This window comes from Vipera berus (assembly GCF_964194415.1).
Source record: "Vipera berus genome assembly, chromosome: 10".
Lineage (NCBI taxonomy): Eukaryota > Metazoa > Chordata > Lepidosauria > Squamata > Viperidae > Vipera > Vipera berus.
In genome coordinates, this window is record NC_138213.1 from 2,307,663 (window position 1) to 2,321,893 (window position 14,231).

The following is a 14,231-nucleotide window of genomic DNA, read 5'->3' on the forward strand; positions in this document are numbered from 1 at the left end:
CAACTTCCCATCTATGTTATTTTTCAATCCAAAGATTAAAAAAAAACCTAGTTAAGTGTGGGGGGTTAAGAAACCTAAGTGCCCTAAGATGGTTCTATCTCCAAATACATTGCTGACTCTTGTGGACCTCTGGTCTGTATCTTCCAAACAACAGCTGACTTGCTCCTTAAATTAAATTTAAATGAAAAGCGGCCTCCCGTGTTGATTGCTGTGCATACTTCCCTCTGTGAAATCACACAGAGAAACATATCCAAGAGAGGAGGGATTTTGTCAGAAATCCTGATAGATTTTCCCATTTGGAAAAGCCCAACAGCCAGCTTGGATGGTTGAAGGATGATCTAAAATGTCCATTGTCCCAGAAGGTGCTTTGAGCTTCTTTAGTCAAGACAGCTGTGATCCAGAGCCAGAAGTTCTCCTTTTTAGCTCCAGATGTGGCTGTTTCCAAAATAGTTTCCATTGGGGGCAGAGTTAATTCCCAGCCCATCAGCCCTCAAGATTGGTGGTGGACCTCAGCCACACTTTCCAAAACAAGCATTTTTGGGGGCAAGGGAGTCTTGCCAATGGCCTCAAAAGCCTTCTTTTTTTATTTATAACCACATCAACGGGGGCTTTGCCCAAGCTCCTTTTAGTTTGTTTTTTGAGTGTTATTTTGTACATTTTTTTAAAAGTCCACCTCTATGTTTCCACTGAGCGGTTAACAGGTTGGTGAAACAAAACCATAAGCTAATAAAGTACCACATTAACAGAGACGTACAGTTGAATAAATGCATGTATACCAGACAGAGAAGGAACATTTAAAATCATAGCAGTAGAAGAAGATGTAAGAGCTTGGTTGTCCCAAGAAATATATGTAGAAAGGAGAGGAGCAGAGGCAGAAACAGGATAATGTCCTTTCCCCTTGGGGGACCAATGTCTCAGGTGAAGGACATCTAGATTGATATCACCAAACATCGATCCTCACAATTCTGACACACGTTTGGCTGGGGCATTTGCAGGAGGACTCAGAAAGGTCAACATGGTGACTACATAACCCATGATTGTAGGGTCCTTGATGCTTTCTGAGCTTGGTTGTTTTCTTGCAGATGTTTTATTATCCAACTTGGTAACATCAGCAGTGCTAAAACCCATGATTCCTTTTGCATGCATCACCTGTGGTTTCTTGCACAGATACCCCTGAGTACCACCTTTGCAAATAGTCCTCGATGTATGATTGATTGCTTAGCAACCATTGAAGTTAGGACAGACCTATTCTGGTTCACTTTAATGATTCTGGTGATGGCAGAATACAGAATAACAGAGTTAGAATGGGCCTTGAAGGTCTTCTAGTCCAAACCCCTGTTTTGCTTAATGGCCATGATGATTTGCTCAGTGACCACTGCAAAAAAAGTCATAAAATCAGGTCTATCACGTGACCAAACAATTTTATGACTGTCTCAACTTATGATGGTGATGGGCAGGCTCCATAGCCATCATAAGTTGAGAACTACCTGTGGTAGTCCTCAAACTGACTCGGTGATCCTACAGAGCAGCATTAAGGATCCTAGGACTTGTTTTGTGTCGAAAAACTCAACCAATGTCATCCCTTTCTTTTCTGATCTTCGGACTCTTCTACAATCCATTGTTCCCACTCAGAATGGAATGGGACAACTTGCCGCAGTCAAGTCGCCATGGCCAAGTCACCATGGTCAATTCGCCATGGACAACTCGCTGTGGACAACTCACCACAGGATAACTTGCTGCAAGACATTAATTTACTTATTTAAAATAATCAAAACGTTATTTTAATTTTTATCATTCACATTTCATTTTGTCCCTCCTTTGGCATCCTTTCTTTAATGATTCTGTTCCACTATTTCTTCGATATGAGTTAACTTTTATCCCGCAGCGACAAAAGTGAGTTGGCTGTGGCGAGATGTTGTAGACCCCACTCAGCACTTGCACCTTTGAGAAACAGGGAAAGCCCCTTCATTTTTTGTTTTGTTTTGTTACAATCCTAAATTTCGAATATATTGCAAAGAAGCAAGCGTTGATCAAGATCTGAATTAGCAAACTATTTCCCGAGGATCCCCCACTTCACAAATAGGGTCATGAAAGGTCCGCTCTGAATGGGATCCATTAATCTCCTTGTTGAGAGCGAGGAAATGTGGAACGCTGCAGGTGCGAAGAGTCTCTGGGCTATTTTTGGGAGCCTGTGAGTTGAAACACTCGCAGGAAGTGCTGTTTCCCCCTGGCAGAAGGTTGAGTTATTATTTTAGGCAATGGAACTAAGGTTTGTGTGCAAGGGATTGTTTTGCTTGCATGCACCTTGGGACGGGGAGGGAAGGTTTGCTTGGAGTTTGCCTCCAGCAATAACAGCCACTAATCAATCAATCAATCAATCAATCAATCAGCCAAGTCCATATGAAAGGCCGATACACACTTTTGGAGTCCCGCTTCTTGATGGTGAGGGTCTTCTTGATTATATGGACAGAGATGAGATGTTCAGCTGAAGAGGAAGCTTACTGACTCCTTCTGAAGTAAAGATGGTTCGTAAAAATGAATGATCTCCAAGAGCTCATGTAGATGTGGGAAATCAAAGGAGCGAACGGCTATTTAAAATATTTCTCCGCGTTCTTATTCAGGAGGGACACTGAGTCGACTTATCTCTGAGCAAAATGTGGTCTCCGATGTCATGAAAGGGCAGCAAATTGTTTGTGACTCAGTTGGCGGGAGCTGCATTGTTATTGCTGGGGAAAAGGAAGGGCAATTCTGCCTTGGCTGCCAAAATGACTTGGCTGACTTTGGTCACTATACATTTGGTCAACGTGCTATCCCTAAATTCTTTCTTTCTTTCTTTCTTTCTTTCTTTCTTTCTTTCTTTCTTTCTTTCTTTCTTTCTTTCTTTCTTTCTTTCTTTCTTTCTTTTCTCCTCTGTTCCCCCTCCCTCCCTCCCTCCCTCTCATTTCTAGCAATAGCAATAGCACTTAGACTTATATATCACTTCACAGCGCTTTACAGCCCTCTCTAAGTGGTTTACAGAGTCAGTATATTGCCCCCAACAATCTGGGTCCTCATTTTACTGACCTCAGAAGGATGGAAGTCAACCTTGAGCCAGTGAGAATCACACTGCTGGCAGTCAGCAGAAGTAGCCTGCAATACTGCATTCTAACCACTGTGCCACCACAGTTCTCTATATAGCTGGGAAGTATAGATATCATTGAATAGCATTAGCAATAGCACTTAGACTTATATACTGCTTCACAGTGCTTTACAGCCCTCTCTAAGTAGTCAGCACATTGCCCCCAACAATCTGGGTCTTCATTTTACCATCTGTGGAAGGCTGGAAGGCAGAGTCAGCCTTGAGCTGGTCAGGATCGAACTGCTGGCAATGAGCAGTGAGTTAGCCTGCAGTACTGCATTCTAAACACTGCGCCACTACAGATCTTTTGCTGGCCTTTTACAATAATCTAAATACCCTCCCATAATGAAGGTGTTGTAGTAGTAAGTTGTGATCCCTTTTGTTTACCTGATCACCCTACAGTTAAGATGGAGTATATCTTCCATGTTGCCACAACACACAACAGATTGTAAATATCCTGGATAAAAAAGCAACATATCGGATTAAGCAACCCATTCTAAATCGATGCTATTAAGCTATCAATTTGGGTTCAAACTCTGGCATAAGAGGGTTGTTTTAATGGTGTGGGGTTTTTTTTTAATAAAAAACAATGGCCAGAAGAATTGGGCTGCTCAGATGTTCTTTAGCAGTCTAGAGAATTCAGTTCTGCCCTGTCCAGAAAGTCACATGAAAGGATTCAGTTATGGAAGTGATTGGACTTTCCATAAGGATATGAGGATCAAATCTCTCCTGCAGAATTCAGAGTTTTTTCTCTGATCTTGGAGAGGAGCCAATGATCTACCTTGCTCCCTCAAAACCTGTTGAGAGGTTCTTTGCATCTTTCTTATGTTTCTGCATGGAGGAAGAAGGAGCAGAACATCTCAACTGATCCTCATCAAAAACTAAGGCATGCTGAGGAGGAGACACCATTTTGTCAACCACAAAGACAGAGGGAAGACACCAATCTAAGCAGAATGCCAATAAATCTTCCCTTCAATTTTTCACAGCCCTCCATCCCAAATGTTTCGCTCCCCACCTTTCCAATGCTGCTGCTTTAAATAATCCCTTAAACTATGTTGTATTTTCCATTTAGCAGACATCTGTTTAAACATGTGTTCTCCGGGATGGGAATGAATCACGTTGCATAGATTATATATTTGTGTTTCATTTCGTCATTGGCCCACATTAGTTTTAAAGGCAACAAAAGTTTGCACAGCTATTTAACAACACCCCTGTTGCTGTTCCCCTCTGTGGATCCTGTGTCTGTTATGTAGAAAAAATTGGGTTGGCTTACTAAGGAGAAGTAACAGCTTAACTCAGTGATAGAATATCTGATTTGTATGCAAAAAGTCCTAAATGTGGACTCCAGCTTCTGCATTGGTGGTTGGAGAAACTTCTACCATTTAATCTGGAAAGCTGCTGCTGATCATATTTCAACCCATAGTCTAAGTTGGTGTCTTCCTCCAGTCTCTTTACTTCTTCCTGTCCACGACCATGCAGATGAGTTAAAGATCCCTTAAGTTGGAAGAATACAGAACAGAATGCAGAATGCAGAGTAGAATACAGAATGAGGAATAGAGTTGGGAGGGACCTTGGAAGTCTTCTAGTCCAACCTTCTGCTCAAGCAGTAGACCCTATACCAGACATGTCAAACTTGTGACATCATGTGACGTCGCACGACATATCAGGACTGCCGGCAATGGGGTGGGCACAGCTTCCATGTGATGCATCCGGCCCATGGGCCGGCAGTTTGACACCCCCGCCCTATACCAATTCAGACAAAGGGCTGTCCAGTTTCTTCTTAAAAGTCTCCAGTGATGAAGCACCCACAACTTCTTGAAGCAAGCTGTTCTACTGGTTTATTGTTCTCACTGTTAGGAAGTTTCTCCTTAGTTCTAGGTTGTTTCCCTCTTTGATTAATTTCCATCCATTGCTTCTTCTCCTGCCTTCAGTTGCTTTAGAGCACAGGTCTGCAACCCGCAGCTCCGGAGCCGCATGTGGCTCTTTCAACCGTCTCCTGCGGCTCCCGGTCCTCTGCCATGTGCAGTCCAAAAAAAAAAAAAAGTGGGACTAAAAAAGTTCAATCAATTCAAATATGCAGGGTAGGTGCATATCTCGCCTTGGCTCCACTCTTCAGTCAAACCCTGTTCTGCGCATGTGCGCATGTACGCGCATGTGCACACATTTTTTGCGGCTCCCAGATTTTCCTTTTGTGAGGGAACCGGTTCCGAGTGGCTCTTTCACTGTTTCAGGTTGCTGACCCCTGCTTTAGAGAATAGGTTGACCCCCTCCTCTTCTTTGTGTCAACCACTCAAATATTGGAAGACTATCATGTCACCCCTAGCCCGTTTTTTCTATAGACTAGCCATACCTAATTCCTGCAACTGTTTTTCATATGTTTTAGCCTCCAGGTCTTTAATCATCTTAGTTGCTCTTCTCCACACATGGATGATTGTCCATGGGTGAGTGAAGGACTGGTCCAGTCCTTTGTTTTGATCACAGTGACAATCTGAAAATGATCTGAGAGGCATCTGTGCCTTCAAGTAACCATCTTCAGATATCTACCACAACTGGGTGGGTTATGATTGGAAGGTGGGAGGAGGAAGAGAAAGACACTGGTATATATATATATATATATATATATATATATATATATATATATATATATATATATATATATATATATATATATATATATATACATATTTGACAAGTTGGGCAGGATCATTCCTTCATTTTCATAATTTGATTTATACAACCTCTGCCAACTTTGTTGCAATTATCATATAAGGTCTATTTGTTGGGATCAAACCCAGCAACCTTGCCATCTGAATTAGTGTGAATTCCCACAAACTTTTCAGGATTGCTTAATTTTGGAATTTGAATTAATCATACGACCTGAATCCATCCTTAATCTTTTCTTTCTGTGCCTAATCTTGGGTTTCCTGTGACAAACAATTAATAGATTTGCCAGTAAAACAGAACATTTGCATTTTGCTCATTTTAACTGCCTCGGAGAATTTGAAAAGGCTGACATTTCTGTTCTGAACACTGCTGGCTGGGGAGCAGATCCCCTGTCCTTTACAAAGGTAGGGTGTCTGTTTTTGGCACGGCTAAGTTTTGTGTTATTCTGAGCCGTGTTTCTCAGGATACGTGTGCCAACGTTAAGTCCTTCCAAAAAGCAGTTTTGGAAACAATTTCGTCAACGTGCAATTCAAAGAGATTTCTTTTCATGATGCTTGCACGTGTGTGTGCGTGCACACACAAACACACACACACACACACACACACCTCCATTTGAATGGTTCCTTCCAACCCATGGTTTTAATTAGCTGGCTGGGAACCCACCAAAAAACTCCAGTCACCACGGAGTTGGCAGCATCACAGACAGTCTTACAAATTACTTAGTTAAACTAAAAGCTTCAGAAATCCCTCGGATTAAGAGGAGGCCCAGCTAGGCCTTGTTAGGACGAGTCAGGAGAGAAAAGCTGTTTTTATTTATGTTTAAGTGCTCATCAGAGTTAAGGATGACAGTGCTGGAAGATTGCATAGACCTTTCCTATCCCCCACCAAAGGCAACATGGAACTCTCAAGGTTATGTATAGTGCAAAAAAAAAAGGAAAAAAGAAAAAAAAAGGGGGGGGGAAAGGTTCCTCCAGGCAGAATCACTTTTTAGACAAAGATAAAAATACAGGTAGTGCTCAACTTACGACCACAATGGATTCACCAAATTCTTAGCCAAGGAGAAGGAGATCTATCACTCAATCTTCTGCTTGCCATCTTTTATCTTTATTTTTTTTTAAAGTTCTACAGGTTTTTATTCTAATCTCTTTCTTTGGTGGTTGTGAGCCATCCAGACTGATTATTATTATTTTACCATAGTAGTAATCAGCGGTCCTCTCCTCTTTGCTGGTAGAATAAAAAAAATTCTTTTCAGTTTAAGCTTATCTTTTGTGTGACCTCTTTGGGAATTTCTAGCCAAATTACTTTTGGGGGTGGGGGTGGGTGGGTCACTGAGCAACTGAAATAATTGAAGGTGAAAAGAAACAGATGCATTTTGTTAGTGCATACAATAGTTTTCTAGGTATTTGCCAAGGTTCAATCAATGCTATATATCAAGTTACAGTGGCAGCTATCTTTAGTATCACTAGTTTGGAGATATATATATATATACACAAACATGCACACACACACATTTTCCTGGATTTTTAAAGGGGTCCAATGCACTATTCATGCAAGGGAAACAAAGCTGAGTTCATTACCCCCGCCCCAATTTCAATACAATGTGGTCCCCAAACAATTTAAGCAGGTCCATGCCTTATCCCAGCTTTTATTACTAACAAGTATTAACATTATTTGATCTCTTGGTGTGCTGAATCCTTGTGGAATAAGGGGGAATTCAGAGTTGCCTGTTATTTGGGAATGTCCTTCGCACATCTCAATTTTTTTTTTAGGGAGGGGTAGATTCCCTCGTGTCGTGTGACTTGGGACTTGCACCCAAGGCGCCTCTGACTGTCGGTTCTACCTTTGCTTGCTTTTGCCACAGTCGTTCTATTTCTACTTGCAGGTCTTTGTATTTTGTTTCTATTTGTAGGTGATTATTATCAGTCTTGGACTTAACCATATATATCATAGTTATATTAGGGTACACAGGCCATAACTCCCCAAACAAGGGTGTCTGCAGGGGTGATCGCTCACTTCAGAATGACGGTTGTGGCTGGGTGGGCAGAGCCCAGCCCTTTTTCAATGCACTACAGACATTGCATGCAGGTTTAAAAAAGAAGAAAAAGGGGGTTGGATTGCCTGGTTGCTCTGCTTAGTTCAGGTTTTCTCAACCCTCGCAGGGAATGTGCAAAAAAGCAGAAAGTCTGTCATGCTAGTTTTCCAAGGGAATTTGTGCCCAGAGCCATTCATGATGCTTTTGCAGGGAGAGAAAAATGTTCCCATTCATGAATGCGTGAAGTAGAAAAAGAAAAAGAAAAAAACTTGATCATGTGGAAATAAACACAGTCCTGCTTGGGGAAAAGCAGAGGGAAAAAAATGCATTTCATTATATACAATATTGAGCACACACTTGATGTTCTCCAAAATACAGTTCACACACAGTATCCTCCTTCTCCTTCTCCTTCTCCTTCTCCTTCTCCTTCTCCTTCTCCTTCTCCTTCCCTTCCTCCTCCTCCCCTCCCCCTCCTCTTTTCCTCCTCATCTCTCTCTCTCCTCCTCCTCCTCCACCATCACCACCACCACCATCTCCTCCCCGCCTTCTCTTTCACTCTGAAATTTTTTTTTCTCCTTCTCCTCCTCCTTATTTTAATGTTTATACGTGATAGTCCCTCCATTCCTTTCAGAGCTTCCCTGTACTGGATGCTCTGAGGCCACCCAGTTAGCTTCATGGCTTTAAGGAAGCAGGAATGCAAAGCCTTCCCCTCCAATTTAAAATCTATGTTCTATGAATTGTACACAACTTTGCCTCCACCGGAGACCTGCTCAACCCAGAGGACAAGCGAGAAGCTGTCTCCTACACTTGCCAACTGGGCAAAATGGACAGCAAATCTCCAATTTCTTTCTTTGCTGACTTCACTTTTGTTTGAGTGTGTGTTGGCTTGGGCAAAATTTTCCATTACGGCTTTTTAAGGGCTGATTCTGTAGCATCCAAACAATCTATTTTGTTCTAGTTGCTTTTGCCATTTAATCAGCACTTTATCACCAAGCTCCCCTCCTTTGAAAGTTAATTAACTTGTCATCTATCCATATAACATATATCTGTCTGTCTGTCAATCATCATTATCTATATCTATCTCCATCCATCCATCCATCCATTTTTATTGAAACCTTTAAATGAGAAAATAAAAACTAATAGAAATATAAACTCCATCTTATTCTTGAATTATGATAGAAATGATTATTCGCTTGATCAGGTCAGATCAAGATCCAATCTAATACATGGTGGGAACTGTTCGGGGTCTCTGAAATCAGAGGGGTTTCTAACGATCCAGGTCTCTTTTACATTAATTATAAGGAGCTGGAACTGTGACAAACTTTCTGAAAATATAGAAATCAAAGGCTTCCTGTTGGAAATTATTTTTTTTTATCCCCAAGGCATTAAGGGAACAAAATATCTAAGATTAGCTTTATTTTATTTTCTGTTTTTAGATTTCTGCTTCTTAAAAAAAAAGAATCTGAGTAGTTGCTGTAGGTGATATCATGTCCGTTTCAGATTATGTATTATTATCATGAGAATCTCTATTTCCTCTTTGCAGTTAAGAGAGATATCTCATAATACCTCTAGCAGTCTTCCCATCTAATATTCCAGGTTAAGCATAGACTTTGCATTAGCCTTGAAATCTGAGCTGTTTGAAAGGTGGAGCCTTTAAATCAAAACTGTGCAAATTTCAAGCTTGTTGCTAGAAGACAAAATTCCCTGCAATGCGTAAAAAAACACAGATCTCAGATTAAAGAATTCAATTTCAAAGTTTATTTTGAGCATCAGCACTGAGTTAAGCCATAATTCTTCTACACAAATATCCATTCTTGGTCATCTCAGGTTTTCGTCATTTCAGCAGTACAATATTTGGGGAGACAAGGAAGACACATGTTGTGGGTGTCGCTAGTAAAACAGTGGGAATGGATGGAAAAAAGTGGGTGGAGACACACAAAAAGGGCACAGGCCAGACTATTTCACAAATTGAACTCTGCAGTGAGCAAGTGTATGATAAGTCTCATTCTGTGATACACACAGAGAGCCAAGTTGCCAGTTGTCCAGCTTCCCAGGAACCCAATTTTAGTCAACTTATTCTTCTCCCTGATCAACTAATTCTTCAAAGACTTTTATCTAGGAATCAACTTTCTACCTTAATGGTTCCACCATAAAACTTATGTTCGCTATGGACTGTCTATTTATTTATTTGTAAAAAATTATCGTCCATCCATGTAACCAGATGGCAACTCTGGGCAGCGTTCAGTCATAAAAAATATACACGTCATCCTCGGCTTACAATAGTTCAAATAGTGACCGTTCAAAGTTGTAACGGCGAGACTTATGATTGTTTTTCATACTTACGACCGTTACAGCGTCCCAATATGCTTCCAATAACTGAGACGCAAAGAATGATCTAGGCCCGAATTGTTCACTTGGGCATGCTGTTATTAAAGTTCTTCTGTGGAACAAGGCTACTCAAACCTCGAGTTAGCGTTAGCGTTAGATAAATGCAGGCTTATCGCGGCTTGAGAGTTTTATGGCTCTTCTAAAGACAGTGTAAAACTTCATTGCAGTGTGTGTGTGTGGGGGGGGGGGGAAAGCATGGAATGTGGTGGCATTCCACAGGTGGCTCATGTCACAAGCATTCTTGAGACTGGTGGGGTTAGCAACTTCCTGCCAGTTCAGTAGGAAACCTGTTCTGAGCTGGTTATGATCAGACCTTATAAGGCATGGAAAAGAGAAAAGCAGAGCTGCCCAGGAAGGAAAAATGAAAGCGTTGTGTGAGCAGTTTAGGGGGGGGTAGTTAAGGGGAAATAATCTGCAACTTCCCAAATGAAGGCCAGGCCGTGGTGGTAAGATTAGCGAGGCTAGATCAGGACTATCCAGCTTTGGCAACGAGTGGACTTCAACTCCCAGAAATCCCCAGCCAGCTTTGAAAGTGTAGTTGAGAGTGCAGCAGATGGGACTAAGCTGTTGGAGACCCCAACGGACCCTACTGCTTTATCTCCTCTTAGGTCTTGAGATGGGACCCTGAGGATCTGCTCGCAGTAGCTCTTTTGGGTTCTCCTGCGATTCCTGCCTTCCTCAGATGTGTCATCAGAACTGGTTTGTCGGCAAGGAGCTCGCTTCAACCCTTTCTGCATCCCAGATCCTTGCTTTTGATAGCAAAAGGCTGCTTTGGAAAACCCCACCTTGCAACATGTGGTCCTCCTAACCAAAGCATCAAACAACGCTCTGTGTGTTGAGTAATGACCTTGAACAGTTTCTCTGTAACTGTCAGCTTGATGTGTAGGTCCAAATTAGCCCCCTCCCCCCGCCCTTCAATTGCTTGTCAGGAACTTGGGGGGTGGGGGGGGCAAGGAGCACACATATGGTATCATCATATCCTTTAGATTTTCAAGGACCAACTGGAATTTTGAAATGATTTGCTTTACAGTTCCCTTAAGTAACATTATCTTGTTAAAGACATTAACCCTGGCCTCTTTACTGTTATATATTTGCTTTGTTTCCATCCAAAGAACAACCTGTAGGAGAGACACTCAACAGGAAGAGAGAGATCAAAGGTCATAAAAACATTGATTTTCAAGATGGCTGAACAGCTGTCTTGGGAACCCAGTGCAATTATGAAAAACAGACATCCCTCTTTAACCTTCCTTTTTTAAATTAAAAACAAAAAAACACAATGGCCCTTGCGTGCACTTTAACAGCTAATAACTCTATGGTTATAAATATTAAGTGACTGTTCCAATAATCCCTTTGCATGCAACCAAAGTTGTTTTAACAGCTATCAAATAAAAGGGCTAAAGAGGTCAAAGAATAACTGCTAATAATGCAATAGTTATAATTTCTTTTGTTAAAAAAACAAACAAGACGGGTAAGAATTTTGTTCCAGGAACACAGCAGTAGCGTTGATTTCTCTCCCCCCCCCCATGTTAAAATAATAGTTTTTCCCAGAGTTTTTGCAATCCCATTAACTAGAACGTGAAATTGGATGGAGAATAGGGTAAATGTAACCCAGATTTATCTAATTTGAACACCATATAAAATGCTAGAGGCAATTTTTTTTTTGGATTAGCTTGATTCAGAGCTTGTTCTAAACCATGTTGTAATTTTTTGACCTGCATCAAACCTCTATATATCTTTGGATCTTTACAAATCTTCCTTGTTTCCACCATGTCTCTACACTTGTAGGGGAAGGACAAGCAGAGCCTGAATGAATGAATGAACCTTTATTGTCAAAGTACAACCATGTATACATTGAGATTGGCTGAGCCTCCCTTTGTGCCCCCACCCCCAACTTACAGTGACACAAACCCTCCATCTTATTACACCATGAGCGCTAATTTATTTATTATTTATTTTATTTTAATCCCATTTATATCCCGCCCTTCTCCGAAGACTCAGGGCGGCTTACAAGCTTAGCAGTAGCCTTCATTCTATGTCTATGCCTGCTTATTAGGGCTTTCACACATGTTCTGTACCAGCCTGCTACCGGCCTTGCAGAAAGGCAACCCCTGTACAAATGGCAGAGGCTGGAATTCATCTGCCAAATTTATTACACAAACAAACAACAAAACATGAAACAAGATACCGGAGCTTTGATCCTCTATCGGAGCGGTTGCTTTCAGCAAACCAGCCCTCCCCCAAACACTCCCTTTATTAGAGTTCAGGGCGTGGCCTCTCTTTGCCTCCTTCCGAGAAGTCCCACAGCCTTTCTCTGCTTGCTCCTACTTGACTGCCTCCTGCGTCGGGCATCCTTGAACAGGACCAGCTGTGGGTCATCTTCATCCACACTGTCGGGCTCACACAGCTGGGTCTCCACCAAGTAAGAGGGGCCTGGCTGGGGGCTCTGCGGAGCCTCCAAGCCATCATCAGCAAGTTCTTCTTCAACACCGTCCTCCTCCCCCTCGTCTGAGTCATCCGACCCAGCTGCCGAACCCACAGGCTGACCCTGAATCACAACAACACACAGCCCAAGCGGCATTATTACAAAGTCAGCTTAATTGCCCCCAACAATCTGGGTCCTCATTTTACCTACCTCGGAAGGATGGAAGGCTGAGTCAACCTTGAGCCTGGTGGGACTCGAACCTGCACTAATTGCACAACACACCAGCCTCGCAAGTCAATCATGCATAAAGTTTATAAAATTACATCCTGTTCAAAAGTCTAACAGCCCGTGGATAAAAGCTGTTCTTCAGCCTGTTGGTACAGCTGGCTATACTCCTATATCTCCTACCCAATGGTAGGAGAGTAAAGAGATACCATCCAGAGTGTGAGGGTGGAGGGTAGAGATGGAGTCAAGAGAGGAAGCAGCCTGGAGTCATTGCATTCCTACAAAGGGTGTACATCTAACCCCTCTTGAATTCCGTTAACTCTCCTTAGTGCCAATTTGGTGCTGACCATTAGCTGACTAGATTCTTGTGTATAGACACCAGCAATAAATCAGCTTAACTGGAACTTGACATGTGATCCAGATTAACCATTGAGATTAAGTAACCATCATTTAATATATCTAACCCCAACAGCTTTCATCAATAATGAAATAAAAGTATTAGGATCAGATATATTAATTGATAGTTGCTTAATTATGGTTAGTTAAATGCAGCACACTAAGCCACAATCCAAAGCTTCATCAACCAGAAAACCATAACGGTGGAGTTCATACAATAAGCAATATCATACAGACTGTATTGTATTGTATTAAGCCCCTGTATTTGAGGGGCTGCCCCAAAGAAGAGGGGGTCAACCTATTCTCCAAAGCACCTGAAGGTAGGGCAAGAAGCAACGGATGGAAACTAATCAAGGAGAGAATGCACCTAGAACTAAGGAGAAATGTCCTAACAGTGAGAATAATTAATCAGTGGAACAATTTGCCACCAGAGGTTGTGGGTGCTCCAACTCTGGAAGTTTATAAACAGAGATTAGACAACCATTTGTCTGCAATGGCATAGGGTCTCCTGTTTGATCAGGGGGTAGACTAGAAGACCTCCAAGGTCCCTTCCAACTCTGTTATTCTATTATTTTGGTTTAATACATATACAGAACTTAATTCCTTAATTACTGAAGAGAAATGGTGAGAGAAGACTGTTTCCATTCTGTCTTTGTTTCAAATCACTTGAAGAAAACTTGGCACATGGTGGATGTTGGACCTGATAAGCCTTTTGGTCTGGAGCAGACCTCCACAAGCATGGCCGAGGGACAACTTTGTGTTCAGTTCAGTTCCTTATCCAGAACATACTTTAAAAAAATTAAAAAAGCCTACAGATCTGGAAAACTTGAAGACATTGTGTTCCAGCTTTTCCTGTGAACCTTTAGCTCTGACTTGAAAGAGAAATGACCTCAGTTATGAGCAATTCACTAATTATTCACAAGTGAATGTTTTTCTCTACATTCACACAGCAGAAACAGGCTATTTCTGAGTAGGTCGATGAACAG